This window comes from Seriola aureovittata, chromosome 4 (genome assembly GCF_021018895.1).
Source record: "Seriola aureovittata isolate HTS-2021-v1 ecotype China chromosome 4, ASM2101889v1, whole genome shotgun sequence".
Classification (NCBI taxonomy): Eukaryota; Metazoa; Chordata; class Actinopteri; order Carangiformes; family Carangidae; genus Seriola; species Seriola aureovittata.
In genome coordinates this window covers 3,950,190-3,976,962 of record NC_079367.1, presented here as the reverse complement: position 1 = coordinate 3,976,962, position 26,773 = coordinate 3,950,190, and the positions used below count along the sequence as shown (strand labels likewise).

The following is a 26,773-nucleotide window of genomic DNA, read 5'->3' as shown; positions in this document are numbered from 1 at the left end:
TCTTGTCATTTTCAAACATTTTTCTGTCCTCTGATAAACTTACCTGTTAATCAGCAGAAAATATAAACTCAAATCATTTATAACTGTTCATTGCTTCATGTGATAATTTTACCACTGAATAAATTCTTCATTTATAAATAGGTTACACGTGTTTTTATACACAAAAAACTAGAATTGGATCATAATCCATTTACTTTTACCTCAAAAACCAAACAGAGAAGATATTCAACATTTACATTTTACAATTTAATTTGAACTTAAGGTTCTAAATAAATTGTATACTGACATAAACATAATCAAAAAGAAGGATTTACACATGAAACAGATACAATTTTAATTTAGCTTTTGAATTTAAATTTAATTTCTCTTTTACAAATTCAAAGACTGGAGCTCATGCTGCTACCTGTAGCTTCCAAGACATTTTACATTCGGTGCTATTGTAGTTAAATACATTAAGCCTGACACAGAAAGGCAGTGTAATAGTTTTAGAGTGAGATTACTCTTGCAAATATGACGTTGAGCGTACTGCAACGCAATAAACAGTAGTGTATGTTTATAAAAAAATCAAAACAAAATGTCCAAGTCTTCTTCCCATGATACATTTGGCCAAATTTGGTTATATGATGTTATGTAGAGACCTTTTAAAAAACCTTTCAGTTGATCAAAAACACACAATGAACGTCAGAGCTTCTTTCTGTAATGATTAATTTCCCATAAAATGCATAAATCCATATTAGAAAGAAGAGAAAACTACCAGCTTCTTCTAGTTGTTCATAATGCAACACAGCTAAAGAAAATGTTGTGTTAATTTTCCACAGTTAATTCTTAAATCTCTTTATTTGCTGAAGTGACTAAGTGTCTTACTGTATCAGCTCTATATGCCCATATTCCTGTTGTTATCACTCTATCGAATGTAAAAACAAAAGCTGCCTACAGGTCCAGACAGGAACTGTTGAGTGTTGAAAGTAATTCTTGGAAATGTGGTGAATCACTGACGTAGAGGAGGCAGTCTGGGGTTAAATGGATGCCACAAAAACACAGTGTTGTTTCATGTTTTTTTAAATCTGTAGATATTTTGGGGGTTTTTTAATAAAAAGGGATAATTATTACAGATATATATTATTCCCCTGACACAGTTAATGTCGGTCCAGTTCACCTGCAGAGGGTCCCTCCTGCTGGACTGTTGACAGCACTGTCAGCAGGGACACTCGGCACAGGAGGTTAAACCTGCGATCTGGTTCAAAAGTAGTTTTAAAAACTTCATTCAGGAGCATCTGAGCAAACATCAGGCACGAGATCCGCTATCCGCCATTTTTATTAGCCCTCTCTACTCCCATCACGGGCAGCTTTGTGTTTAACATCCTAACACGCTGTTGCTGACAAAATTCAGGTGGACTCTTGGCCTTGTAAGAGTCAGCTCTTACATAAAGTATGTTATAAAGCGTTAGTATACCACTCTGTATGCTAAAATGTTAGCATGTGGGAATATTTCCCAAAGTAGGGTATGCTAAAACGTTAGCATGCAATGGATTATCGCATAGCATTGTTATATGAGTATGATCCCTTGTATCAGTTAACATACTGTTTGCTAATATGTTAGCATGAGGCAGTATTTCCCTGAGTAGTATATACTAAAATGTTAGCATGTAGTGGACTATCACATAGCATTGTTTATTATATTAGTATGATCCATAGTATCAGTTAGCATACTGTGTGCTAAAATGTTAGCAAGCCTGCTGTTACTTAGCAAGGAGCAAGCTAAAATGGTTAAGTGTCGTATTCATCACAGTGTATGCTAAAGTGTTAGTATCGCATGTAACGCACTATAGCTAAGTGTTAGCATGGAGCTAGCTGTCACTCAGCATGATGTTAGCATGTGTTAGCACAAACCGGGAAAACTATTGGAATGTTGAATAGGTGCTAACTTGCTAACTCTTAGCCATGCCAATACATACAGTAGAGCTAGCATACATGACAAAATGCTAGCATAGAATTTGAATGTATTTCTCGAAATAACACAACAGAAGAGCAATTTAATTAATGTTTTATTAGCATCAAATCATGTTTGTATTACAATAGAAAGACATTTAAATTATTGTGGAAAACATGTTTCTATAACAGCATTGGAGACACTTTAAGAAACGAATTTATTTCTTTAGGTAGATGTCAGATCCTCAGTCTGTCAATAATCACAAAAGTGCGTGTATGTAAGTTTCAGTGTGTTTGTTGGATCGTCTCATGTTCATGGATCATTCGCCGACATGTCCCGACCCGTTTTAATGAGCTGTAAGAGAGAGAAAGACAAAGCTGCTGAACAACTGTGTCAGGACAAACCTCACGTACACCGTGCAGCACATCAACAGAACGACTGTGTGAACACATTAAAAACACTTTAAGATATTTGCATACTTCAAATAAAATGTTTATTTGCATAACTAATTAAATATTTACAGTATTTATGTGAGGTAATCACCATGACATGCATTAATTAATAATGTATTATTGTGGTATTGTAACCCTGTTAACAAATAACCACACACAAATGCTTACATTTAATTTCAAATCACATGGACTAATTTCTGGAAGCACATTGACTTCAGAGAACCTGAACCTGCTACCAGTTGTTTTCTTTGTGAATGTCTTTATTTAGGTCCATTTGTGTATAATGTCAGTTGTAATACATCTTGGCAGCTCTGCAGAAACACACATCACGCCAAGGATTTCATCTTGTTGAAACAGATTCAAGAATTCAAAAAAAAAAAAAAGGGTTTAAAAATACCTCCAAAGATAAAATGTAAAACATGTCAGACGACAAAAATCACAGCTTCTATTAATAAACACGACAGTGGAAAGAACTGATAATGATGAAATGACAGCAGTGAAGAGACTTTATTTAGACACAACTGTAAGATGTCTCTATCTCGACACCACGCATCTGAAGACAGCGCTGGACTCTTACATCACTGCTATATTTATTATGAAATATTAGAAAGTTGTGTAATCATTAGTAATGATGCTGTAAAATGTGAACTCCAGCCATTAAAACAAAACACTGTGATAAAGGAAAATTTGATATAGTTCAGAAAACAAAACACTAATTTGGCCAAATCTTCTCATGAATCACAAACTGCTTAATTCATAATATAACATATAGGAAGAATCAGAATAATTCACCATTTATTTTCACTAATATAAACTATAAATAAAATCCAGTGTCACTGAGATGAAGAGGATATTATGACATTCTGCATGTGCGTAAAAACAGAACTTACAAATGGAAATTTATTTCATTATGACATTTTACACATTTAACACTGACAATATGAAACATTCAAGTCACAGGTCAGACAAATAGAGTAAAGTATAGAAGAAGAGAGCTGAAAGTAAATGTCAGGAATAAAGTAACGAGTGAGAAATGACTGATTCTCCTGCTCTGAGTTTGTCAGGCAGGTCACCACAGGTCATGTTACTGTATATATCACAGTGTCGTGCTGAGATCCAAGCAGGAAATAAGCGCTGCAGCTTGGCTTACAGTCGGTTTGACATTGTTTGCATATTTCAGTCTTATGTAAGAAAATAATGAAGACAGTATTTCTGTAAATTGAAGAGATGCTTCATAGTTTACATGAGCATTTAATAGTAAAGAAAATGGTATTTTCTTTGACGCCTCAGTGTCGACTGCACACAACATAAAGCATGAAAAAAACTAGAACTAACAAAAAGAACAAAACAAATTAAAGGTGCTATGTGTTAAATACAAACCTATTAAAAATTAGAAATTTGAATCAGCTTTATTAACCAGGTCTGTCCTGACACACATGGACTGTGACTTCTCTTACACAAATGCACAAGAAGATGCACATACACAAGACATGAAGCTACAACAAGCACAGGAAGCTGACAGAGACGAGCAGACATAAACATTCAGTCACAAATCAGTCAGGATACAAGGATGTTACAATAATAATAAATACAAAAACTACACTGTGAATGGGATTTGTTGGAGGGTGGTGTCCTCAGACAGCCACGTTGTACTGCTGTGATACTCAAAAATTTAACTTATCCTCTTCTAAATACTATTATTTACTTTATTATATAATTATATTCAAATTTAAAGCTGCCAAACATACAACATATTATTGTTTAAATTGATTAATGTGCCAATTGTTTTAGTAAAATAACAACAGTTTTAGAATAATATAAAGTCCAGGGTGACGTCTTCCAATTTTTTCTTTCGTCAGTCCAATTAAAACCAAATTAAATAATTGATTGTTAAAATAGCTAAAAATGATCAATCAGCTAATCATTTCCACTCTAAAGATTATTTATCTGTAATATTCACTTCCTGTTGCTGCTGTGACACTTCCGTTTCCCTGAAAATAATTTTCGTTATTGATTAATCTATTGATTATTTTCTCAGTTAGTCCGTTAATTTATTTTGTTGTACAATGTCTGAAATTGGAAAATGCACGTTTTAATTTCCCAGAATTCCATCTGTTATTCTGTTTAATCTGACGAACAATTCAAAACCCAAACATATCCAGTCAGGAGCAGAAAAGCTTTGGTATTTTTATTTCATAAAATGACTGAAAGGATTAAACGATCATCAAAATAATTGCCAATCAAGTTTCTGTCGATCAGCTGATCATTAAATAAGCTAACTGTTGCAGCTTTAAACCAAAGACTGGTACAAAAAGGTGAGAAAAGCCAGAGATCACATGATTTAACGTCTTGTTAAAGAACTCAGAAACAGTCAAAGAGTCAGTCCTTCAAAATCAGCTCAGTTTAAAAAACGAAAAGAAACCAGACGTCAGACACACATCTGCTCAGCTTCCTGGTATCAAAAAAAAAAAAAAAAAGATCCAATATGCGAACCGCAGCCAACAAGCTTAAGCTCTTTTCCTTCAAACGTCCAAAAAAAAACCCAACATTTGCAGCTTTTTGGTTGATGTGGCAGCAAAGTGTTAAACGTTGATTCATCAGGGGATTTCCAGCCCGTCTTTTAAATCCAACATGACCTGGAAGAGAGGAGGACGGGCTCTGCCTCGGCCTCCAGTCATCAATACCTGGCTCTCAGTTTGATAAAGACAAAAAGGATCAGTTTGAAGTGTGTGTGTGTGTGTGTGTGTGTGTGACTGCTGACACATTGTTGGTGACATTAGTCTCTCTCAGATTAATGAGCTTAGTGTGTAGTCTGGTTAATCTGCTGGTGTGATGTGGCTGCGCACAATCCCCAAGCTCCTTTAAACTGGCCTTAGCCAGAGTCAGGAAGGACAAACACACACACACACACACACACACACACACACACACACACACGCACACACACACGCACAAATGCAGACAAATCATACGGAAAACATACTCATCCCTCGCCCCACCAGCACATTTAAAACAGGCGCAGATTGCAGACGACACGGTGTACAGTTTGGCAGCTGATACACAGACTGAGTGGGGGAAAAAAAAAACACACATAACAAGAAAAATGATGAAAGTACTGGATCTGCCCCAAATTCTAAATCTCTTAAAGTCGGCCAGGCTACAGCACTGAGAGAGGTGCCTCAGCAATTTCAGCTATGTGGCGAGTAAATAGGCCACAGGTGTGCAACTATTCCAAAAATGACCTCCTCCTCTAACGGCTCTCCGGTGCCATAGGTGGTGGGCGTTAGCCAGCGTGGGAGGGGGACAGGTGGCGCTGCAAACGCCATCTCCATTCATTCACCGACGAGGCTGCAAGGAAGGAGCAGGGGTAGTAAACCCCTCTGCAGTGTGAAGCACTGCTAAACACACACACATATATGTTGACAGCTACTGTAGGAAGCTCACACACACACACACAGACACACACAAACACATACACACACACACTGACCAGCTCTGATTACTGATGCGTGTGTTTCTCCCGCCTGCAGCCGAGAGCAGAGCTGTGCGTTGAAGGGAGTGGCAGAAAAAGCTGCAGAATGGTTACTGTAAACTCAGCACCCCCCGCCGCCGCCACAAAGAGACGCCTCGGCTCATCGCCAACTGTCTGTCACCTCCTCGCTCGATCCCCCCCTTTTTTTTTTCCTTTTTCTTTTTTCTTCTTTTCCTTTTTTCAAAAAACGCACTGATCGACGTCTCCGATCAATACTTCAACTTTAATTTTGATCCAATTGCGTTTTATCCTTCAAACATCTTCTTGATGCGGTTTGGGCGTAACCCTGCAGCAAACCCACCCAGATCACCGTACCCTCTACACACACACACACACACACACACACACACACACACACACACACACACACACACACACACACACACACACACACACACACACACCTGAACTGCCCTGTTGACCAGGCTTAAGTCATCCGCTGGGCACCTTCCTCAGTCCACCTTAACAAAGGTTCACCTTTAAAAGGGATTACATCAATCAACAGCTGCCTGCAGGCATTCACAGTCAACTGCTACAGGAAAAACCAATATTTAGAGCCACAAAAAAAGCTGATGCATGAAGCAGGTGTAATTACTTTCTAGTGACTGACGCACCTGAAGCGGCATCACAGGATAACACAGGTTAAATCTGTATGAAACGTTAGATCAGATCAGGCGGTCCAGATGCAAACTGCATCATAAGACAATAGTGATTGGCCCACAAAAAAAAAAAAAAAAATCAGTCAACACCAGCCTCTGTCTGTCTGTCTGTCTGTCTGTCTGTCTGTCTGTCTGTCTATCCTCCATGTCTGCCTCAGCCATGGGGACACAGTGTACAGACAGTGTGCGGGAGCAGCCGAACAATGGAGAGCAAGCCTGCAGCCCTTTTTCGAGCTTACCGGCTAGACGCTAACTTGCTCCAGGTTAGTGTTTGTTCACCGAGCCGAACAAATAATAAAAAAAAAAAAAAAAAAGAAAAAAGATTTTGAGAGCAGAGAGATATGAGAGAGAGAGAGAGAGAGAGGGAGAAAGACGGGGCTCACAGAGGCGTTACATAAGAGAACTGCTGTGTGCACCAGTAGCAGAGGGGGGTTCGAGTTAAAGTCCGAGGTGGTTCATTAGGTGAGGTGATACCTCCAGAGATCAGTGCATCACATCCAGCTACTGTCAGGAGAACGAACTGCAGTGAAGGAGGGAAATGATTAAATCGACTCCTGAAGGTCACAATTAAGAGCAAACTGTCAAAAAGAGGCTCACACTGATTTCAGATCTCTGAATACAGTCTTTAAATTCAAGCATCCAACATGAGAAATCCTGCAACAAAGCTGCGAGGCCACAACCACCAACATGACGCATGCCCATCACCCAGCATCCTTTGCACTCGCTATAATCTGAGATCCACAAGTGCGTAGGGTTTAGTTTCCATTTAAATAAAAAGGAAGCATCGACGAATATCAATTACCATCAACATTCACGCTGTGCCCCATTAAAATCAGACATTAGCCGCCAAGTCAAATATTGATGAATCATGCCGTCAGAGAGCTGCTGCTGTTAGAGAGTGGTGGCCTCCAGAGAACAAACTGCAAGGTGTGATGGGAGGATGACACGATGAGCGAACCCTTCTACAACCAGAGGAGGAGAAAAGAAAAGAAGAGCAAGGCCCAAACAAAAACCTGGAGCCACCATGTGCTGCCTTGAATATCAATTTGGTCGTAGTAGCAAAGTCGGGATCCTTGTTACTATCGGTGACGAAGTGAGCCGTCACTCCGGATGCAGCGAGACACTGGGATCGTTTAGACGCTCTAAAAGCACATGAATCACGGACAGCAGCCGCGTCCCCGAGCGGCGAAAAAGGCGCCGCAGCTTCCTGTGAGTGCGTCCTCGCCGCCACCTTTTTCACGTTGGTGTGTTTGCGCGGGTGAGTGAACTTCAACGTCGCAGAGGGTTCACTGAGGTCAGGCACATAATGTACAGAGCCGTTATCGTCACGCTCAACATTACTCTGTGCTGCTCTCAAGTCATAAAGGTGCGCACACACACACACACACACACACACACACACACACACACACACACACACACACACACACAGGCCTGCGGCAGAAACAAAGAGCTATCACTCCAGCAGATGCTTCTTTACTCAACTTGTTCACTCGTGTATGAGGAGGTTAATGCTATCCCCTTAGCATTAGCATTATCTCTCATGAGCTATGCTAACCAGCTGTTTAGCCGCTTCTTTAGCGGCTAACACGCATTAGTATCCACTTAGCATTTGTGTTCTGCTAAATGATTAGCTTAGATGCTTCCGCATGTGTCCACTGAAAAGCAAAATAAAAGACAGATGTGTGAAGTTGGATCAAAATGCTACATTAGCATGAGACGCGGCAGCATCACATTAAAGCTGCACATTGTGATAACTGGTTAATTATGGGCAAGTATCAAATGCAAATAATCAGTGCAGACCTCCGGTCAGTGCTGATACAATCAGGCCTCTGTAGCTAAAGGATGATAGCTTCCTGTCATCCATCCACACACACTCATCTCTGTCACATGACCCTGAAAACGGCGTTCATGCCACCACATCCCCAGAGATTTCACCACACACCATCCACCATCCTCTTTAATCCACATTCCATCATGAGTGCGGTGCAGCGGGGGGGTGGGGTGGGGTGGGGGGGCACAAGCAGAAGAAGAAGAGCCCAGGTGACATGCAGCATCAGCAGGGTGTGAGCCACGCTGAAAAAGTGTAACACGGCGAGTGAGCGAGTGCGTGGTGAACGCCTTAGCTCACTGCGCCACGGCCTTCCTCCTCTGATCGCCATTGTTCGGATCAGGAACGTGCGGCAGGCAGACAGTGCTGGCCGTGCATCCCTCCCAGCTCCCGAGAGCCTAACCCGTGGACATGAAAGCACAACGTCACAAGTTAGGGTCTCAGGGACGGGGAGAGACGCATCTTCTCGCCTCACGCCTCCCTCCCTCTCTCTCTGGCGACTCGGACTCCGTCTTTGTTTTCGACATCAGAGGAAAAAATCTCGCATGTTCCTGAACAGCAGAAAGCCTCCGTGCACTCAACTTGTCTTTAAGTCGAAGGACGACTCGCAGCGTCCGAGCGTCTCCTGCGCACACACACACACAAATACACACACACACACACACACACACACACACAGAGCGAACTCTGCCTGTTCCTCACATGCAACCACACATCACACACACGCACACACGCACACTCTGGAACGACATACATTAATTGAGCACGCTCATTGCAACCTCCACTGCCCCCGTGTATATTCGTGAACATACAAGTGCAAGCCTCAGCCAGACACAACATTGGCCAGCCCCCCCCAACTCTCTCTCTCTCTCTCTCTCTCTCTCTCTCTCTCTCTCTCTCTCTCTCTTCCCTGCCCCCTCCCCCATCTCAGCTGAACAATACAGCACTTTGAAAAATGCCTCCTGCTATCAGGTACAGAGCCTGCTGCTGTACAGTATGCCCCCCAAAAGATCTCCCGCCGCCTCGGAAGGAAAATCAAAATCGGCACATGATTTCTAATTATTGCCACGGAGACAAAAGCCCCCACCCCCACCGTGTGCGGATGCATCGATTACACCATTACAAATCTGAAGCCGGGACCGCACAGCGTCAAACAATCCATCTGACATGATGACTTGCACGCTCGTCTTCACCGTCACATCTCGATACCGTTAATAAAAATCAACTCGGCGCTCCGCTCGATCATTACTTAGCGCAGAACCCCCCCCACCCCCACCCGCAACCCCCCACCCCTCACACACCACCGCCACCACCGCCACATTCAGCGTGGTTTCACGAATCCTCCGGAGAGGCTGCACAAGAGAGAGAAAAAGACGGAGCCCAGATAACAAAGCTCCACGGCTCCTCCGTGCTACCATGGTGGTCTAAAGCTTAGGAAACAGATGGGGAGCTTAGAGGGGAGTGGAGAGGAAGAGTATTTGTTGGTACCGACTCACCCTCCCCTTCGGATCCAGGATGTCCCCCTCACTCGTTGTTCTTCTAGCTTGCTGCCTGCTCAGGAGGGGAAGAAAAAGGGAGACGGAGAGAGAGAGAGAGAGAGAGAGAGAGGGAGAGAGAAACAGAAAGCTCAGATTTAAACTTACAGCACACGAACCAGATCCCAGTTCTGCTCACGACTACGAGGACGAGGCTGGTCCGTGTGGCGAGCCGCTCAAATTCAGCCCAAATAAATGGCAAAGAGAGAGAGAGAGAGAGGGAGCGAGAGAGAGATGGATAGAGGAAAGGAAAAGAGGCAAGAGGATGGGTGGCAGGACCGAGCTGTAATGAACCATGTGCACGCTCTCTTTCCCCTCTATCTCTTCCCTCTCTCTCTTCTCTGTCTCTCTCCCCCTCTCTCTCTCTCTCTCTCTCTCTCTCTCTCCCCCTCTCTCGCTCTCTCCCTCTCTCTATCACACACACATACACAGAAGCGCGAGCGAGCAGTCTGGGGAGGAGAGTCGCGAGAGAGTCAGCGAGACGATTCCTCTTCCCAGAAAACGAAACGCTGAAAGGAAGCGAGACTTTAAGGTTAGACAGAACAGGCAGGTGAGACGAGAGCGAGCGAGCGAGAGAGAGAGTAAGAGAGAGAGAGAAAGAGAGACAGACATAGAGAAGAAGAAGGAAAACGAAAGAGAGAGAGAGGGAGAGATAGATTAAACGAGAGCGAAGAATCAGTGCTTGCAGCCTGGGCCACGGTGCCAGTGAAGCATACCAGTATGCTGCCTCACCGAAGGGAGAGAGGAGGGTGAGGAGGGGGACTGCACACACACACACACACACACACACACACACACACACACACACACACACACACACACACGAACGAGCACTGGACACACACAAAACGGTGACACACTCATTTGCACCTTCCTCCTCAGCCTCTACTTACATTGTATCCAAACCTGCAGGTCCAAGGCAGGTTGGCGAGAGGGAAGAAAACACACACACACACACACACACACACACACACACACACACACACACTCTCTCTCTCTCTCTCTCTCTCGCACACAAATCCAAGTTAAAACGAATGCGCCTGCTGATCTCTTGTCTCGCTCCGCTTTTCTCTCGTCTTTGCCCTTTTCCCTCGCATTGTTTTCTCGCTCTTTCAATCACATGCAGAGCTGGAAAGGAGGGAAGGCAGGAAAAAAACATAAACCCCCCCCCCCCACACCACCCTCCTCCTCCTCCTCCTCTCTCACCCCTCTTCTCACCCCTCTCCTTCGCTCCTTCCAATATTAGTACTCTTCCTCTTTTCTCTCAGTCTTTCCTGTACTCTTTTCTTTTTTTTTTTTTCTCCCCCCTCTGGCTCATTGTCCTTCCCGTGTTGATAGGCACGAGGAAAAGCACAAAAAAAACTAAACAAAAAAAGAGAGAGTGAAAGAGAAAAAGAAAAAAAAAAAAAAAGGAGAAAGGGGGGAGAGAAATATCATCCATTAATTTGCCTCACAGCTGTATTCGCTTACAGCCAGAGGCCCTCTTGTCGTCTGTATCAGACGAGAGGGAGAGAAAGCGAGAGAGAGAGAGAGAGAGTTTGAGGGTGGGGGTGGGGGTGGAGGGGGTAGCGAGAGAAAGTAGTCCTCCTTTCGTTGTTTTTTCCACCTTGCCGCTGTCCGTTTTCCACCCATAAAACAAATCCTGTTTTCTCTCTCTCTCTCTCTCTCTCTGCAAAAAAACAACAAAAAAAATCCACTTCTCCAGTTTTTCTTTCTTTCTTTCTTTCTTTCATCTTATTCTGTGTCTCACATTGGCCGCCATCGCTCATACTGTCCCCTCAGAAAGACAATGAGATATACAGAGAGAGAGAGAGAGAGAGAGAGAGAGAGAAGGGGCCATAGAAGCATTGCTATATGATGTGATTTGGCTTATAGAGGCTACATTTAATCTCCGCTGCTCCCCCACGCTTTGGTATGGAGAGACATGGAGAGTGAGTGAGAGAGAGACTGAGAGACAGAGGAGGGAGGAAGGAGAGAAAGAGGAGAGATGATGGAGGGGAGGGTGAGGGAGGGAGGGAGGGAGCGAGGGAGAGGGGCGGGAGGGTGGGGTGGGGTGGGGGGGGGGAACAGATGGAGTAGAGAGGGAGAGTGACGACGTACAACCGACTGTAGGCTCAAATCATCGACGGGGCCCGGGGAGACGGGGAAGGGGAAGAAAAGGAAGGGGGAAAAAAAAAGAAAAAAGAAAAGGAAAATCTCTGAGACCACACTGCCCTCTTGCTTTTCTCCTGCTCCCTCCCTCCTTGACTGACTGATCGACCAACTGTGTCTGCTCCCCGGCTAATCTCCAATCCTCTTTGACTGCTGTCTGGCAGACGGCGCATTGTGCTGTTTTTCTGTCTCTATACAGCTGCAGTTTGCCGGAGAAAAAAAAACCCCATGCATCTGGATCTACAGCACGCTCCTCTGTTTACCCCCCCCCCCCCCCCCCCCCCCGAAAAAAAACACTGATGCTACCAATTTTAAAATCTCCCTGTTGACACTTCCACACACACACACACACACACACACACACACACACACGCAGAGTGCAGCCTTCCTCATTTATCACCTGCTTTGTGTCCAGATAGAGACAGTCTTCGGCGAGGCGCTAATATTAGCCTGCTTTGATGGTGAGAGCCTGCAGCAGGCAGACAAAGGCTCACACATGCCTGCACACACACACACACACACACACACACACACACACACACACACACACACACGTGCATGCTATGCTCACACATGAACATGCAGAGACAGGTGCAGAAACACACGAGAGAGGAGCGTTTTTTTAATGGCTGTGAAATTGAAATATTTTCAAGAAAAATAAAAAATTAAGGGAGTAAAACACAACTCCTCCCACGAGCTGAGTGATAAAGTTTGTATTGAGTGAAATGACAGCTCATCACCGACTGATTTACCGATCCCATTTCGCTCTCTTTAAGTATTATGTGCTGGTAATGGCCAGGAATCAGCCCCGGCCAGCCAAGTAGTACATCAGGAGAGACCCAGATCTGTCACGTTAGCCCACGCACCCGAGAAAACAGGGAGGACACTGCGTCTGTGTGTGTGTGTGTGTGTGTGTGTGTGTGTGTGTGTGTGTGTGTGTGTGTGTGTGTGTGTGTGTGTGTGTTTGTACACTGAGCAGGAAACACTCTGCAACTGCAACTGGCCTGAGTGATTGATTGGCAGCTCGTCACATCTGATTGACGTGTCACTGAGGTCATTGCTATGGCAACGGTGACGACAGAAGGATTCATGTTCAGGAAGGGGATGTTTCTGTGATATTTCTGCAATAATCGTCATTATTATTATCTGTATTAGTGGTGTTTTACACGTCATTTAATACTCTATTCTATATTTCTGAAATTCTGAATTGAAATTCTTAAATTTCGAGGTGGAAAGTTGAGGAAAAGAGCAGAGGAAGTCGACTGAAACATGCAATAAAGTCCAATCATAAAAGTATGATTAAATTAAATTGAATTACAAAATTTGACACCAAAATGCAGAAAACAAGTGGGAAAATATAGAAATTGGAGTGAAAAAAATCCATTTGTGCATCTGATAGGGAGGGAAAAAAAGAGGAAGAGAAGGAGGGAAACGAAGAAGAAGACAGACCACATGACACCCCACAAATCTCTGACTCTGGTCTGGTTTGGATTAATACACACACACACACACACACAAACCGAAAACCCACAAAAGCATACATGTCAGTGTAGGATAGCAGCAAATCAGTTTCCACCATTTGCAAAGTCACCAAATCAGAGCTTCAACACAGCTGGACACTTCACAGTGTTCACCAACAGGGGGCAGTCTTTTGCTCCTCTACCTATTACCTCAGCTGTACACGCACACACACACACACACACACACACACACACACACACACACACACACACACACACACTGGTAGCTGTGGCTGCCAGGCCTCTGTATATTCTCAGTCTATACATACACACAAGCTGCTGCTGCACTGGGAGCGTTCGAGGCTACAGATGCAGCAGAGGCAGCTCCTCCAAAATACTTCACTTAATTTATTTATTTTTGTTTAACATTGGAGAGAGGAGAAGGAATGAAAGTGTCTTTGATAGTAAAATATCAGCTGGTAATGGAAGAAAGATGTAGAGGGAAGGGGCTGAGCAGTTGCTGCCCATGATGCCAGGCTGGATTATTTGAAGAATTCGTCTGTGAGTTGCTGTAATTGCTCATTTTCAGTCGATATCCTCGTCCTCCCTGAGTGTCACAATATTTCATGTCAGACATTTTGACAGCAGTAGTTTCTGCACAGTCTGCATCTGCTGATTGGAAATATTATGACAATAATTGTTTGCGCTGACAATTGATTTTTACTGCTTGTAAAGGCTGTTGTCTGAGGCTCGTCTTCCAGTCTCAAACTTTTTTTTTTTTCCCTTTTGTGTCTGATATCTTTTACAACCACTATCTGTCATCATCACACAGACAACAAGGCTGAAGCGCAGGGACTTCTTCCTCGCAGCCATCAGCATTAATGAGGTTTTCACCGAGCCAATAATAAAATGTCACCTGAGAACGGAAACCGACCGATGACGGTCTCTAAAGCGCCTGCCGCGCACGCACCGACACTCCTGACCCGTAATCAACCAAAGCACCGACGACAACAACGGACACACAAACACACAACTGACGAGTCAAAATACAGACGAAGAAACAGAGAGATGTGAAGATATTGGCCTTTTCACCCGAGCACAGCTGTCCACTTCTGTTAAACCCTGTTCATGTTAACACAATAATAATGATAATATATGAAAATAATGAAGTTTAACCGTTAGTTCCAGCTTCTCAAGCGTGAATGTTGCTGCTTTTCTACTTTGCTAAACTACAAATATCTAAAAGTAAGGCATTTGGAGACGTCACCTTGGGCGCTCGGCGTTTTGTGGCGTTTTATCGACCAAAACATTGATCGTTTAATCAAGAAATAATAATAAAACTCATCAATAATGACAGTAATTGTTCGTTTCAGTATTAACAATGATATAAAAAATAAAAAGAGGCATTTAAACTCACATAAGAATGATGGGACTTTCTGACAGCATTTCATTTAAATATTATTTTGGTCATGTTTGATACTTGTAATATTTATATATCGTGACAAAAATATCCCATAATGCACAAACACACACGTCATAGCTGCTGCTCCATCAGCAAATAGCCTGGACTGTTTTTGACCATGTGGAGTGTAAAGTATCACGCAGACAGCCTGGTTTTTTGTGTGTGTGTGTGTGTGTGTGTGTGTGTGACTCGTGCAGTAACAACATTGGATTGTATTGATCCAGCTGAGCAGAGTGCCATGCGTACCTCAGGGAAAGCTAGGAGGTTGTACAGTTATCTCCTGGGGTGTAATTCTCAACTATACAACCTACTACCTCAACCTGGGAGCAAGCCGACCTGGACGCCAGGGCTGCACGGATCAGGGGGAGGGTTTGGGGGGGGGGGGGGTTGGGGTTTGGGTGGGGGTGCAAACACCACCAGCCCACTTCATGGTCAGAAAGAAAAAAACAGACTTTAAAATGTTAGATGTGGCGTCCAGTCTTTCAAAATCTTTCTGTACTCGAAGCAGATAAAACATCTCACTCCGAACTCTTTGTGAGCGGTCCCTGAACGACCCCACCCCAACACCCCCTCACGACAACAACTCGCAGTTGCTGGTTTTGAACGGTGAACATGTGGGAGGCTGCGGCCGTTTGTGAGAAAACCAGCGTAACAACTGTCATTCGCTCGTATGCGTTCTCTAATTGGACGGACGTCCGCTTCATTAACACTCGGAAAGGCAAAGCTCGCAGCTAAATGACTGCTGACTGAAACAGCGCCGTCTCCTCGTGAAGTTTTCTTTCTTTTTTTTCTTTTTAGGCAAAACCAACGTGGAATAAAAACACACACAACCAAGTGGTGGCTATAATCATATTTTCCCTTTTTAATTAACACCTCGTCTGCCTCGTTTTAACCCTTCGAAGTCCAATTACTTTGGGAGAAGAACGGTGTTGAAAGTGTCAAGGACCTCTGGAAGAACCGAAACCCAACTTTTAGCAACTTTGAGGTTCTGTTCAGAGATTTTTGAGACAGATACGTTTATGCTTGTGTGTTTTACAGTTTCTAATCCCATCAGATAAAAAGCTTTCTTGGTGGTGGCTACTTCCTGGAGCAGGGTAAAGCAGTGCTACCACTCTGTGTTCAGCTGTGACACAGAAATGGTTAATAAAAGTTGGAAGGAGCTGGTGAGCAGCCCCTGCTGTACTTTTTGCTGATGCTGCTCAGGTTGTTGGAGCTGCACAGACGCAGACCTGTAGATACAAGCTTGTGGTGAGTGTTAACACAAGTTCGGATCTACGGGTTCGGGGCTGCGAGCAGATGACTTCATACATCCATCAGCATGATGAGACGCCAGCAAATAATAAGCCTTTAATTCACTTAAAGCTTTCATACTTAACAGTACCTGCCTGTGTGTGTGTGTGTGTGTGTGTGTGTGTGTGTGTGTGTGTGTGTGCAGCAAGCCTGACTGTCTCACCAGGGACAACAGGAATCATTTCTAATGCCATTTATCTATCGTATCAATAGAAAGCTCAATGCAGAGTAACCACCTCTTATTACAGAAAATTAGATGCAATTAATTTGTCTAATATTCAACAAACATTACGAAAAAAAATTACGAAGTCTTGCATTCTACGCAGGATTCCACATTTTACTTATTTCGAAGAAAAGAAGAAAAGAAAAAGATCATCCCGACTCATAACAAATCAAATTTATCGTTGTAATTTATCGTTAACAAAACTAAATTCTATATTTTTAAAAAACAGAAGTAAAAGACACGATCACAACATGTTATTCACAAGTATAATTATATTTTTCACATCCTCACTCCACTATCTCTCCACAAGAACTCCAGTAAATCAGCTCCTGAGTTTATACTTAACTTCGCATTGTACTTTTTATTTTTTGTTTACAGGTTATTATCTTGTTTCCTCTCAGAGAAAGAAATGCAGGCAGAAAAATTCAAGTCATGTTGCTGAGCTCAAATTAGACACACAAAAAAAAAATGTTTTAAATAAAATGACAGGAAAATGTTTCTGTTGAAGCAGCGTCCAGGAGTTCTGTGGATATTTATCGTGACTTTGTGGTGACGTAAAGTAAAATAAATGCTGCATGAAGAATGTAAACTGTCTTGAGATAAATCAAGTGTTTATGTTCAGTTAAATTTTATCTTTTGTTTAAATTCAATTACAGATAAAACTTATGTTTGTGCTCAAAAGGGAATTGTTATATCTTCTTATTAATGTAGGATTCCTTCTCTAAAATAACATTGGACTCTAATTTTGAATTCTTTAAAAGAATAAAGTCATTTTTACAAACTGTAAATTAAAACGATTCTAAAATCACAGCCTTTCACTCGAGGTAAAATCCACCGAACCTCATTCACTTTTCTTTTTTTTTTAAATCATATTTTAAAAGATTTTAAATAATCTGCTTTCAGCACGTTCCTGTTTAATGTGAATAGAGCTGTTGCGCCGCAGAACAAGCAACAAAGTGAAACTTGTAAAACTCAGAGATGAAAAAGAAAGTGAGTGGTCCAATTTCAACTTTCAGACTCCATCTGAAGTTCTCTTTCTCCTTCTCTTCCCTCCGCCTGAATTTAAATGAGATGTCTGACTTTGAAGCCGTTGCCAAGTTGCTTAAAGTATGTCAGTGGGTCTTTGCCAGTGAGCTGAAAGACACCTTGAGATTGGCTGAACAAAGAGGTCAACGGGGTCCAAAGCACCCTGCCAGCCAATGCCGCCACTGCTGCAACCAGAGTGTGTGTGTGAGTGTGTGTGTGTGTGTGTGTGAGGAAGACTTAGAAAGCATCGACAAAACTAAGACCAGCTAAAGGCCACCACCTGCATTGTTCGGCACTGAACAGCGCCAGCGGCCAAACCCAGCAGCGCTACCCGCCCAAATCTACCCAGCAACAGAGGTGATGTGTGTGTGTGTGTGTGTGTGTGTGTGTGTGTGTGTGTGTGTGTGTGTGTGTTGAAGAAGGGAGGAGGGGTTCAACAGAGGTGAAGAAGTGAGAGTTGAGGAAGTGACATGTCATTAGCGCTTTGTAATATCACGCAGTGTAAACAGATAGCTTCGGCTAGCCAACAGGTAGCGATCACTTTAGGCCCCTTTCACCGCAGCTTAATGTACAGTAAACATCGCATTTAACTCCACCACACAACAACAACAACAACAACAACAACCAGCACGCTGTTGAATAGCTGTTGAGCCACAAAGGCAAAAGACAAGATGTAGCAAAAATAAAAAAAAGGAAGCAAAGCTTGAGAGCACATTGGAAGCGTGAGGACTTACCGATTTGCCTTTATGTTTAGTTTCCAAATGTTTCTTTTCTCTACTCTGCAGGGCCTACGGTGCTTGGCAGTCATGTCCACTGTGGCCCATCAAAAAAAACAAAAACACAGCTCAAACATGCAACTACAGTAACAAAACCAGCCCCGAAAGGCAGCTCGGGTGGGAAAGAGTGAAGACAAAAGGAAAAAAGCAAAGGGAAGAGGGAGAGAAACTGAACTGGTGGGGGCAGAAGAGAAGGAGGGGAAAAAAGTAAATGATAACAGGAAAAACAAGCTAGTTTCTTTTCTTTTTTTTTTTTTTTTGGTGTTTTTACAATTTCGGTTTACCGCGCGCCAGTAGTAATAATAACTATAAATAAGCGAGAGGTAATCTATCAGGCTGTTAAATTCTACAAGCTGCTTCCCTGCACTACGAGCAAATGACAAGCAACATCTGTTTGTAAGACACCCAAAATCCCAGCCTCAAAAAAAAAAAAAAAAACGGGAAAAATTGGCTTGAGTTTTCTCTCTTTTTCAGTCTTGAACTGCAAACTCGCCTTGTCTGTTTGACTCCCTCACTTGCTCAGCTGAATCAGGCAAAAACAGAAAAGAGAAAAAGGGGAGTGAGGAAATTCAGCGAAGAGAAAATGCAGCCATGAAGCCGTCCTCCTGTCACCCCTGAACCTCTCCCCTTCCCTTCTCCCCCACCCACCCTGCACACTCCCTCCTCTTCCTCCTCTTCTTCTTCTTCTGCCACCCCCCCCCCCCCCCCCCTCCACTCCAAATGCAATAGGGACAGTCCAGTCCAGGTATAGCTACTACTCGCTGAGTCCTTCTCTTCCCAAAACGCCCCATTACTCCGACACATAAACACTTGGACACACACACACACACACACACACACACACACACACACACACACACACACACACTTGTATCCTTCGTCTCCCAGAGCGTCCCACACAGCCAGGAGCAGACTGACTGGCTTGCACGTACACACTCATGGATGCACTAACAAAAGTGCATATACAGAAATACACACACACATACACACACACACACACGTGCACACACACACATTTCTTGGAAAGCTTCCCTGCACCAAAACAAATACCAATCTTTAGTTAGCCTCAGCTGCGAATAGAAAAGAAGGAGTCATTTTGGGACTTGGCTCTGGTTTACCAAGGAACAGATACAGACCATTTCCCCATATGCCTGTATTTCACAGCTCAGGAGCAGCTCCAGATTTGACTGTATCATAATACTGTGGAAAAAAAAAAACCAAAAAAAAACCATCCTCTGTCACTGATATCTTTTGATACCATCCAGCTCCGGCATAATAACGGCGGCCGCGAGAGTGGCCGATATATTCGACAAAAACCACAGCTAATGCTGGACTTGTGTGTGTGTGTGTGTCGTGTGTTTTCTAGTCTCAGAATTAACACGTAGGGTCGTGCGTTCTTCAAATGCTAGCGACAGCACATGAGCTCTGTTCCATTACGGGACCTAAGTGGGTGCCAAGTGAATCAATACAGCACTCAGAGACAGAGAGACAGCTTCGATTTTTAAGCTGATAGATACACGTTCTCCACTAAGGTGCTGCAAGTTTAGCCTGTTGTCCCAAATTAAATTCAGCAGGAAGGTGGAGATATTTAAAAAAATAAATAAAAATAAAATACATCAAACTCGAGAGTAAAACATGAGCTGTCTCCTCACAGTAGTGAATGAGCTCTAACATCCACAGAAAACTAGACTCACTAAAATTAGCTCTCTCTCATCTCTGTGCTATCCTTTGGTATGAGGCATCAAAGACCGGCTGGGTTGGTAAACAGGGGCACGCTGCACGCTGACATCACGCTACAGGAATGTTGGGTATTCAAGTGTAAGGAGTGGATCGGCCCGAAAATGAATGTATCTACAGTCCTCGTTATGAATCCCACTGCAGTGACAGGCAGAGACCGAAGACTACACCGAACCTTCGCCAGACCACAGCCGTAATCTAACTGCAGTATATTCAGTTTTATATTTAGACTCTGTGTCCAGGACCTTATGCCAACAGAACCACCAGTTAGGTCGGGAAAATCACACACCCTCACCATTGCTAATCCATGTCATTGGTAATCCATGTTTGTCCTTGCATTGATCGCCTTCATTTTTAGACTGCACCCCGTCCTCCCAACGCAGAGTTTCTTTTTTTATGTTGAGCATCAGAAACCTTCTTGGACGCCTCCTACTTCCTGTGGCGTACTCCAATCTCCGTTGCTATGGGTGCTCTCGTCTTAAACATCGCTGGTTGATGTGAAACGCATCGCTACCGGTCCAGAACAGCGGGCGTGTCACCCCAAAACCAGTTTTAAAACTCTGGTTTACCTGGCGCTGATCAGTCTTGTCCAAACTCGTCTGGCAAGGACTTGAATATAACAGACATTCATTTATGAGTAAAAATCCTGAGCTCCAGCTTTAAGTTGATAAAGAATATCCTACATTCATGGGTCACTTTCTGAAGAATATGACGTAAAGCTCCAGAAACAAGCTAGTGGGCGAATCCTGAGAATCACATGATTATTTAATCACAGATATGTTCCGTTAGAAAAGAATATCAGTGAACACGAAGTAAGAAAATGAGCACAAAGTTGGACTACTTTTGAAAATATTCTCTTAGTTTCAGGGTATGTTTTGAATTAGCAGTTTTAAAATACAGAAATAGAAGCTTTAAGGAAATGAACCAAGCAACTGTAGTTCGACCAGAGCTTTGTAAATGTTAGAGAATCTAAGACATAACAAGGTAAACATTAGACTTCTGGATGTCATTTATCACTTGGGGTGTGATAAATGAGCTGTTTTGAGTAATTTATTTGCTTTTTTGGAGCTTAAAGCGCCGGTCTGAAAGGTGCTACATGCAGCTGTGCTAGCTAACATGCTATGTGCTGAACATAGAAACTTCTCTGGTGTTTCCATCATCATCATCATCATCATCATCATCATCATTTAATCTTTATACCTTGGGAAACTTATTCCAATTTGAGGCCACCAGGAAAGTCTCTGAATTAGCCAATTAAAAATCAGCACAAATATCTGAAAATCAAACCAGTCAAACAACCGATGGATTCACTCTGAGGGGCAAAATGCAAAACTCCCACACTGGCCCTGGCCTTGACAAACTGGCTCCAGCACGACCTCTAGCACAAAGGTAACTAACACAAATTTTTCTTCAGGGAATAAAAAAAAAAACAAACAAAACAAATAAAAGCTTTAATTAAATTTTACAGTTCAAGCTGTTAGCGTGAGTCAGGATATCTCTTCTGCCGTCTTCATAATCCCTTGAAATTGCTTCTCATACAGAAAATGAAAGGTGTCTCCTGCCTCAAACACACCTGATGAACCCAGACGTGAGTTTTAATGTGTAGGACTGTAACTGTGTCTGACGGCTCTCCGCAGGCTGATTACATGCTTCTTTAAATGAGGTGAAACGCTACAGAACAATCAATCAAGCCGGAGTGTTGTCCTGCTTCTTTAAGCGGATTAATCCTCGTCCAACTTTTTAATTTAAACGGCTGCTTATTAACTAAACAATGCAAATAGGGACTCTATAAGTGAGCTGTGTTACGTTTGATTGAAGTTTACTGGCACTTTTCTTGCGTGCAGCATGAGCAGCTTGTCTTTCAGTGTCTTCAGGCACAGAGTTTCACCCCTCTCCCAAAATTCAGCGTCTGTACTCTTTCCATCTTCTCTCCTGTCTTCTCTCTCTTCTCCCTCCGTCTGATATTCTGGTCACGCACAACTGCGGCAGCCCTCCTCCAATCGCTGGCATTAATCCACACCTCAGACCCCCCAGACACACAGTCTGGTCTCCTACAATGTACCTCAGCTCCAAAACTTTCCCAGACACATTTGGCCGTCTCTCTATCGGTTACCTCTCCCTCCCTCTTCAGCCCCTTTTCTTTCACTCGGTCTCCCCATGGCTCTTCATCGTCCAGTTTCATTTGCTCTGCCCCTTTCTTTCTCTCTATTCAGCCATGGCCTGTCTGACAAAAGCATCTCCTAATCTTCCTCAGAGCCCATTTGACATAAAGTGGCGGCACCGAAACCGACCAATACTGGCTGTTCCTCTAATATTGGAGAGTAGAGCTACACTCCACCTCCGCTTATTTTATTTTATTTATATATTTTTTTAAGTTTTAGGTTAGAGCTGCTAAAAGGTTTTCCTGTTGCAGAACCCAAAGTAGACCCACAGTAAAATCCCCGATCCCGTCTATCAAGATTTGTGCAAACCTGCGGCACAAAACCTCCAAGTCTCAGATTCTGTTAGAAAATAGGTTTTCCGCACAAATTTCTTCCCCTGCATCTTGTTTCGTTGATCATTTTCCGTACAAATTATTTCTGTTTACCTAATTTTCATTATATATAATTGGTTAAATGTCAACATTATGACATTAATTCAAGAGTTTTCTAACGCAGCTGCAACAGTTTGATACAAGTTTTTTGTGTGAGCTAAAATATCAATAGCAATCGTCTACTTTTGGGTCTGTCTCTGAAGGAACAAGGACTTCTTTCTTTGCCATTTTGTGCCGACATTCAACAAAAAGCCCATCAAACAAGAGGCAAAGAGACCAATTTCTTCTCAATAGACCAGAACGTGGTGCAGCTGCAAGAGACCTGAGGGTCATTCTGCAAAAACTACAGTAAGATACCACTTTTAGAAATGAGATGAGGGCAGGTTAAGGTAATGTGGCTTCCTCAAGAAATTAAATTACAGCACACTAAGATTTTATTCACCACAAATACCCTCGCTGGGCATTTTATAGACCTACTTAGTTATCCAATCAGCCAATCATGTGGCAGCAGGACAACGCATACAGTCATGCAGATACAGGAGCTTCAGTTCACGTTCACATCAATCATCAGGAAGAGGGAAAAACTGTGATCTCTGTGACTTTGACTCTAAAACAACAAAAACCTTGTTGATGAGAGAGGTCAGAGGTCAGAGGAGAATGGACAGACTGGTTGGAGCTGACAGAAAGGCTACAGTCACTCAGATAACCACTCTTTACAACTGGGCTGAGCAGAAAAGCTTCAGAACAAACAACTCGTCCAACCTTGAGGTGGATGGTCCACAACCGCAGAAGACCACGTCAGGTTCCGCTTCCTGTCGGCCAAGAACAGGAACCCGACGCTGCAGTGGACACAGACTCACCAACACTGGTCAGTTGAAGACCTGGTATTATTGCTGACTGTGTGCTTCCCTTCATGGCCGCAGTTCAGTAGCTAATGCCTACTTCCAGCAGGATAATGCTCCATGTCACAAAGCTAAAGTTTCATAGACAGTGAGGTCAGTGAGGGGAGATTCATGTCAACAAAACACAGTTGCGAGTGGTTTGTCTTTCCATTAAGTTAAATCCAGTTAAACGTGACGATGGCTTTCCAGCAGTCTGCCTCTCCGTTGGAACTGGCTCTTTAATGCCAGATACAAAAGGCGCCACAACTTGAATGCCAAAAGAAAGAAGTGTTTCCATTTCAATTTTGCAAAATATTTCTTTGTCGAATCTTCGAACCGTATACATTTCTTTTTGACATAAATTGCTTTTAAATTTGCAATTTCAAATTGCGCATTAGGCAGATGAACGATACGCACCTAATGTGCAGAAAGGATTTGATGCACACCTGTCAACATGAACAGCAGTATTAGCATGGTCTTCTTATAAAGTGCTCAGCGAGTTTTGGAATTCATTGAATGTCTAGGTTGGAGAATTAAATGATGCCTCCTGGAGAACTAAGTTAGAAATGAAAGTAGAAAAGGTTCCAAGACAAGAACTGCAAACATGTTGTGAGGATTGTATTACTACTAAGAAAACCATTCAAACATTTATTAAAGGAGGATCATGGAAGTAAGTCATAAAAGCAGAAGGGCACCTGCTGGGGACCACCACAGAATGAACTTATCAATTGTTTACTTAATCTTCATTGGGATGCCAAGCTCCTTAACATTCTTGTACTGCACGGTCACTAATTTATTGCATGCTCACTAATTTATTCTTTGGCAATGGACTCCTAGGAAAGAAAAGGCCCTCTGCAAAAGCCACTAATCAGTATCTGTTGGCCTGGACTCGTAGTCTCCCCTCTGACAGTGTTTTCCTCATAAGGGTTTTAACGTTTATCTGTGATCTCGTTTGGCTCCGCTCTTGGGAATCTTTCTGTTGTGCTGGGAAAAGACAAAGCTAAGAGGATTGAATTCAGAGCTGCAGGCAGACATGATGGGAAGTGTAGATAGAAAGTGGAATGAGAAAGTCCCACTGGTAGATAAAGGTTCATCCAAGACGCAGCTTATAAGGAATGAGTTGTATTTTTATTGAGATGTGATTATTATGAGGGGACATCCAGCTCCCTCCCGCCCACGTAGACCATATATTCAGCTCCTTGCAAGTTTATAGTTTCATGGCTTTTGGTATTTTCATGCTGTGTGTTATCTTCAGAAACACAACTCGGTATCCCTAAGAATTACGTTCATGTTGGGAAGTTCAACACCTCTCAGTTCACGAACACTATCAGTGTTAAAGCATGAAGCAGGAAGTTGTGTGCCCTGTATCTATGCAGTGAACGGTAATATAAAGGTAGGGTGGAGGTAGCGTCGACTTAGATGCAGGAGAACAGAGGTTACGTCCTGTCCCTGCAAGTAATAGTAGTTAATGTTCATCTTTTTACTGACTGTAACCATGAACTTTACCTAATCTTAACCGAATATATTTTTAATGTAACCCCCCAACCATAACTTAACTCGCCCTGTACTGTAGTTGCCATGGGTGGATGTCGTAGCAAGAAGCAAGAATTTCTAAAATGCTGCAAAGGATGTAAAGTAACGTCTGTCGTTTCTGAAATCAAATGTTCTTGTTTGTGATGTTAGGGTTGGGGGGAAAAAATTTAAAATATATCTGCACCCAGAGTAACGCTAAACTGTCAATTACCAAAAGATGATACTAAATTTCGTTCCTTTGCTTGTTTCATGATCACAGTTTCTGGTGTGACCAAATTTTAAAAAACCTGAATGGCGATGTCAAACGATTCTGCAAAAATCAGGTTGTTTCTATAGGTGATGGGATCCTATTTGAGCACAACGTTTCATGCCAAAGTTAGAGGAGTTGGTTACGTCACATGAGAGATTTCTGTATTTCATAGTTTTTAAAGGGGCTAATGGTAAATTTTGTCCGCTGCTGAACGTGGTTTCTTGTAGGGAGCAGCCGGTGGGGATCGTCGCTTGACAAAAGCTTCAGTCATTGTTGCGTTTACATCACTAGAGGTTATAGTTCGTCCTCTGAGCAGCTACGTCTTCAGGACAGACTGGAGGTGAGTTGCTATTGGGAAGTGGCAGGTTAGGATAGGTGGGGCTAGCTAGTTAGCATGCTAACTTCAGTAAAAGAAAAAAATTGATAGAAAACAAGAGTTAACATCGGTGTTGTTCAGCAGCGCTACTACCTCAGGGTAAACTGGACGCTACAGTGACTCGGTATCAGAAAGTGACAAGATGGTCGGGCCATACTGGGGCTAGCTGGTTAGCATGCTAACTTTAGCATTGGCGTGGCTTTCCACCTGTGGAGACAGCTCAAGACAGCTTAATGCTAATGCTAGCTATGTAGCAATAGCAAAACTTAGAAGTAGCTCATTTAAGTACTCAGAGCTCAGCTTGACGTGCACCAATCAGGATTTTGCAGTATTTGAATATCAACATGATGATGATGATGCCTGATGAAGGCGATTAGCCGAGTGTTTCCCCTCAGTCTTTAACTTTCTTTTTGTCATGAATATTTAACGTTCTGCACAGATACTTAACATTTGACATCAAGTTTTCAAGGTCTCAAAATAAAAAACAGTTTTTAAGTGAATCATATCCACAGAACTGGAGGTGGATGTTGACTTCACGACCTCAGTATTTACCGAAAAGTCATTATGGACCTTGTATATCGGCAAATTCATCGGTCTAACCCGACGCCCAATCTTTTGTTTGCCTTTCTTGCCTCCTTTTGTTTCCTCCATCGTACCAAACGCTCCCTCGTTCTCTCCTCTCCTCCAAACTCCCTCCCTCCCCCCTTCTTCACAATCCCCTTTTGCCTTCCTCGCCTTTCTTCCTCCTCCTTCCATCTCTCTGCACGCCCCGCCACCCTCCACCCCCCCCCTCCCCCCTCCCCCCTCCCCCCCCTCTGTGTTTGTGTCCTCATATGACCCTGCTTGGCCTGAATCACTGTTGGTGCCCATTTGGATCGGGCACAGCTGGTGCTGCTGCTGAAAAGCCGAATGCCATTACCGCCGCTGTCTGTTCTGTCTGAGAGACACATCTTCATATTTTTTACAGTTTTAATTCACTAATTTCACGCTGTCCTGTATGTTCTTTATTTTCTGTGTTCTGTGTAAAACGGGAAGAAAATAAACACGTAATAAGATAGGACGAATAAACAAAAACACGTCGGCCATTTCAGGAGAAAGCACAACACAAAGCGTGGTTGAAGAGGGAAGGAAGAGGG

At 43.0% G+C, this 26,773-nt stretch overlaps 1 long non-coding RNA gene across 1 annotated transcript in view; it reads right to left on the bottom strand.

Moving 5' to 3' along the window:
- Positions 1-2,027: 2,027 nt before the first annotated feature.
- LOC130167495 (uncharacterized) overlaps positions 2,028-26,773 on the bottom strand; it is an 88,851-nt gene continuing 64,105 nt past the window's right edge. The window contains exon 4 of the long non-coding RNA XR_008827295.1: positions 2,028-2,284. This is a non-coding gene — a long non-coding RNA (uncharacterized LOC130167495). The remainder of the gene's footprint in view (positions 2,285-26,773) is intronic.